Source organism: Ranitomeya imitator, chromosome 4 (assembly GCF_032444005.1).
Source record: "Ranitomeya imitator isolate aRanImi1 chromosome 4, aRanImi1.pri, whole genome shotgun sequence".
Classification (NCBI taxonomy): domain Eukaryota; kingdom Metazoa; phylum Chordata; class Amphibia; order Anura; family Dendrobatidae; genus Ranitomeya; species Ranitomeya imitator.
In genome coordinates, this window is record NC_091285.1 from 367,978,107 (window position 1) to 367,984,106 (window position 6,000).

A 6,000-nucleotide genomic window follows, 5' to 3' on the forward strand; every position below is an offset into this window, starting at 1 on the left:
AGGAGATGAATTAGCCACATGTATAAGGACTGCTGTATACTAGCCCATACAGGAGGGGAATTAGCCACATGAATAAGGACTGCTGTATACTAGCCCATACAGGAGGGGAATTAGCCACATGTATAATATAAGGACTGCTGTATACTAGCCCAGGCTGGAGGGGAATTAGCCACATGTATAAGATAAGCACAGCTGTATACCAGTCCATGCAGGAGATGAATTAGCCACATGTATAAGGACTGCTGTATACTAGCCCATACAGGAGGGGAATTAGCCACATGAATAAGGACTGCTGTATACTAGCCCATACAGGAGGGGAATTAGCCACATGTATAATATAAGGACTGCTGTATACTAGAACATACAGGAGGGGAATTAGCCACATGTATAAGGACTGCTATATACTAGCCCAGGCTGGAGGGGAATTAGCCACATGTATAAGATAAGGACTGCTGTATACTAGCCCATACAGGAGGGGAATTAGCCACATGTATAATATAAGGACTGCTGTATACTAGAACATACAGGAGGGGAATTAGCCACATGTATAATATAAGGACTGCTGTATACTAGTCCATACAGAAGGGGAATTAGCCACATGTATAAGGACTGCTGTATACTAGCCCAGGCTGGAGGGGAATTAGCCACATGTATAAGATAAGGACTGCTGTATACTAGCCCATACAGAAGGGGAATTAGCCACATGTATAAGGACTGCTGTATACTAGCCCAGGCTGGAGGGGAATTAGCCACATGTATAAGATAAGGACTGCTGTATACTAGCCCATGCAGGAGGGGAATTAGCCACATGTATAAGATAAGGACTGCTGTATACTAGTCCATACAGGAGGGGAATTAGCCACATGTATAATATAAGGACTGCTGTATACTAGTCCATACAGGAGGGGAATTAGCCACATGTATAAGATAAGGACTGCTGTATACTAGTCCATACAGGAGGGGAATTAGCCACATGTATAAGGACTGCTGTACACTAGTCCGTGCCGGAGGGGAATTAGCCACATGTATAAGGACTGCTGTATACTAGCCCATACAGGAGGGAAATTAGCCACATGTATAATATAAGGACTGCTGTATACTAGTCCATACAGGAGGGGAATTAGCCACATGTATAAGGACTGCTGTACACTAGTCCGTGCCGGAGGGGAATTAGCCACATGTATAAGGACTGCTGTATACTAGCCCATACAGGAGGGAAATTAGCCACATGTATAATATAAGGACTGCTGTATACTAGCCCATACAGGAGGGGAATTAGCCACATGTATAAGCACTGCTGTATACTAGCCCAGCCTGAGTGAGAAGTAGCCACATGTATATGATAAGGACCGCTGTATACTAGCCCAGCCTGAGTGAGAAGTAGCCACATGTATAAGATAAGCACTGCTGTATACTAACCCATACAGGAGGGGAATTAGCCACATGTATAAGGTAAGGACTGCTGTATACTAGTCCATACAGGAGGGGAATTAGCCACATGTATAATATAAGGACTGCTGTATACTAGCCCATGCAGGAGGGGAATTAGCCACATGTATAAGATAAGGACTGCTGTATACTAGTCCATACAGGAGGGGAATTAGCCACATGTATAAGGACTGCTGTACACTAGTCCATGCCGGAGGGGAATTAGCCACATGTATAAGGACTGCTGTATACTAGCCCATACAGGAGGGGAATTAGCCACATGTATAAGGTAAGGACTGCTGTATACTAGTCCATACAGGAGGGGAATTAGCCACATGTATAAGGTAAGGACTGCTGTATACTAGTCCATACAGGAGGGGAATTAGCCACATGTATAAGGACTGCTGTACACTAGTCCATGCAGGAGGGGAATTAGCCACATGTATAAGGACTGCTGTATACTAGCCCATGCAGGAGGGGAATTAGCCACATGTATAATATAAGGACTGCTGTATACTAGTCCATACAGGAGGGGAATTAGCCGCATGTATAAGGTAAGGACTGCTGTATACTAGCCCATACAGGAGAGGAAGTAGCCACATGTATAAGGACTGCTGTACACTAGTCCATGCCGGAGGGGAATTAGCCACATGTATAAGGACTGCTGTATACTAGCCCATACAGGAGGGGAATTAGCCACATGTATAAGGTAAGGACTGCTGTATACTAGTCCATACAGGAGGGGAATTAGCCACATGTATAAGGTAAGGACTGCTGTATACTAGTCCATACAGGAGGGGAATTAGCCACATGTATAAGGACTGCTGTACACTAGTCCATGCAGGAGGGGAATTAGCCACATGTATAAGGACTGCTGTATACTAGTCCATACAGGAGGGGAATTAGCCACATGTATAAGATAAGGACTGCTGTATACTAGTCCATACAGGAGGGGAATTAGCCACATGTATGAGGTAAGGACTGCTGTATACTAGTCCATACAGGAGGGGAATTAGCCACATGTATAAGGTAAGGACTGCTGTATACTAGTCCATACAGGAGGGGAATTAGCCACATGTATAAGGACTGCTGTACACTAGTCCATGCCGGAGGGGAATTAGCCACATGTATAAGGACTGCTGTATACTAGCCCATGCAGGAGGGGAATTAGCCACATGTATAATATAAGGACTGCTGTATACTAGTCCATACAGGAGGGGAATTAGCCGCATGTATAAGGTAAGGACTGCTGTATACTAGCCCATACAGGAGAGGAAGTAGCCACATGTATAAAGACTGCTGTACACTAGTCCATGCCGGAGGGGAATTAGCCACATGTATAAGGACTGCTGTATACTAGCCCATACAGGAGGGGAATTAGCCACATGTATAAGGTAAGGACTGCTGTATACTAGTCCATACAGGAGGGGAATTAGCCACATGTATAAGGTAAGGACTGCTGTATACTAGTCCATACAGGAGGGGAATTAGCCACATGTATAAGGACTGCTGTACACTAGTCCATGCAGGAGGGGAATTAGCCACATGTATAAGGACTGCTGTATACTAGTCCATACAGGAGGGGAATTAGCCACATGTATAAGATAAGGACTGCTGTATACTAGTCCATACAGGAGGGGAATTAGCCACATGTATGAGGTAAGGACTGCTGTATACTAGTCCATACAGGAGGGGAATTAGCCACATGTATAAGGTAAGGACTGCTGTATACTAGTCCATACAGGAGGGGAATTAGCCACATGTATAAGGACTGCTGTACACTAGTCCATGCCGGAGGGGAATTAGCCACATGTATAAGGACTGCTGTATACTAGCCCATGCAGGAGGGGAATTAGCCACATGTATAATATAAGGACTGCTGTATACTAGTCCATACAGGAGGGGAATTAGCCGCATGTATAAGGTAAGGACTGCTGTATACTAGCCCATACAGGAGAGGAAGTAGCCACATGTATAAGGACTGCTGTACACTAGTCCATGCCGGAGGGGAATTAGCCACATGTATAAGGACTGCTGTATACTAGCCCATGCAGGAGGGGAATTAGCCACATGTATAATATAAGGACTGCTGTATACTAGTCCATACAGGAGGGGAATTAGCCGCATGTATAAGGTAAGGACTGCTGTATACTAGCCCATGCAGCAGGGGAATTAGCCACATGTATAATATAAGGACTGCTGTATACTAGTCCATACAGGAGGGGAATTAGCCGCATGTATAAGGTAAGGACTGCTGTATACTAGTCCATACAGGAGGGGAATTAGCCACATGTATAAGGACTGCTGTACACTAGTCCATGCAGGAGGGGAATTAGCCACATGTATAAGGACTGCTGTATACTAGCCCATGCAGGAGGGGAATTAGCCACATGTATAATATAAGGACTGCTGTATACTAGTCCATACAGGAGGGGAATTAGCCGCATGTATAAGGTAAGGACTGCTGTATACTAGCCCATGCAGCAGGGGAATTAGCCACATGTATAATATAAGGACTGCTGTATACTAGTCCATACAGGAGGGGAATTAGCCGCATGTATAAGGTAAGGACTGCTGTATACTAGTCCATACAGGAGGGGAATTAGCCACATGTATAAGGACTGCTGTATACTAGCCCATGCAGGAGGGGAATTAGCCACATGTATAATATAAGGACTGCTGTATACTAGCCCATGCAGGAGGGGAATTAGCCACATGTATAAGGTAAGGACTGCTGTATACTAGCCCATACAGGAGGGGAATTAGCCACATGTATAAGGACTGCTATATACTAGCCCATACAGGAGGGGAATTAGCCGCATGTATAAGGTAAGGACTGCTGTATACTAGCCCATGCAGGAGAGGAATTAGCCACATGTATAAGGTAAGGACTGCTGTATACTAGCCCATACAGGAGAGGAAGTAGCCACATGTATAAGGTAAGGACTGCTGTATACTAGCCCATACAGGAGGGGAATTAGCCACATGTATAAGGACTGCTGTATACTAGTCCATACAGGAGGGGAATTAGCCGCATGTATAAGGTAAGGACTGCTGTATACTAGCCCATGCAGGAGAGGAATTAGCCACATGTATAAGGTAAGGACTGCTGTATACTAGCCCATACAGGAGGGGAATTAGCCACATGTATAAGGTAAGGACTGCTGTATACTAGCCCATACAGGAGAGGAAGTAGCCACATGTATAAGGACCGCTGTCTAGCAGCCCAGCCTCCACATGTATAAGGTAAGGACCGCTGTCTAGCAGCCCAGCCCGGGTGGGACAGGGCAGGTGTCCGCTCCCTCCTGGCAGAAGTTCGGCTCCACAGCTGTCACTGCTGCACATGGACAGTAACTTACCCAACTGCTGAGGGATCCCCGGGCTTTGTGCCTCCGCTGCTCGTGGACTCCGGGCGCTGCTCCTTCCCATTAGCAGTCCTCTCTCTGCTCCGCGGTGAGCGCTAATCCCGGCTCCCGGGACGAGACTATTCAGTCAGCAATGTCTGCAGAGCGCACGGTGCATGGAAAGTAGCCGAGTGGTGTCAGTCAGCGAGGGGAGCGTGCTGCCATCTGCCTGCTCAGTGCTGCACTCTGTGAGGAGTCAGCCACACCCATCACTGTGACACCCGGAGGAGGACCTGCTGCTGCTGGACCACTGCTGCCCTTCCTCCATGGCAGATGCTGGACTCTGGTGGCTGCAGCACCTGGAGGGTTATCAGACACATGGCTCCACAATGTGCAGCTGCAGGACGGCCATGGGCTTGTCACCTCATTCTTTTCTGTTTCATGGTGTGAGAGTGTCATAAGCAGTTGTTGGAGCTGTAGAGATGAGTGCACCATGGACATCAGATGTGGATATGTGTCCTCTATGGACAGGAGATGTGGATATGTGTCCTCCATGGACAGGAGATGTGGATATGTGTCCTCCATGGACAGGAGATGTGGATATGTGTCCTCCATGGACAGGAGATGTGGATATGTGTCCTCCATGGACATCAGATGTGGATATGTGTCCTCCATGGACAGGAGATGTGGATATGTGTCCTCCATGGACAGGAGATGTGGATATGTGTGCTCCATGTACTGGGTATGTGTGCTCCATGTACAGGAGATGTGGATATGTGTGCCCCATGTACTGGGTATGTGTGCTCCATGGACAGGAGATGTGGATATGTGTCCTCCATGGACAGGAGATGTGGATATGTGTGCCCCGTGGACAGGAGATGTGTATATGTGTCCTCCATGTACAGGAGATGTGGATATGTGTCCTCCATGGAGAGGAGATGTGGATATGTGTCCTCCATGGACAGGAGATGTGGATATGTGTGCCCCGTGGACAGGAGATGTGTATATGTGTCCTCCATGTACAGGAGATGTGGATATGTGTCCTCCATGGAGAGGAGATGTGGATATGTGTGCTCCATGTACAGGAGATGTGGATATCTGTGCTACATGTACAGGAGATGTGGCTATGTGTACTCCATGTACAGGAGATGTGGATATGTGTGCCCCATGTACTGGGTATGTGTGCTCCATGGACAGGAGATGTGGATATGTGTCCTCCATGGAGAGG

The 6,000-nt window shown here is 47.0% G+C and overlaps 1 protein-coding gene across 1 annotated transcript in view; it reads right to left on the minus strand.

The window, feature by feature from the left end:
• The window catches only part of SEMA3C (semaphorin 3C), a 229,319-nt gene extending 224,289 nt beyond the window's left edge, over positions 1-5,030 (minus strand). The window contains exon 1 of the mRNA XM_069765149.1: positions 4,788-5,030. The gene's annotated coding sequence lies outside the window, so the exon portion shown is untranslated. The remainder of the gene's footprint in view (positions 1-4,787) is intronic.
• Positions 5,031-6,000: the final 970 nt, after the last annotated feature.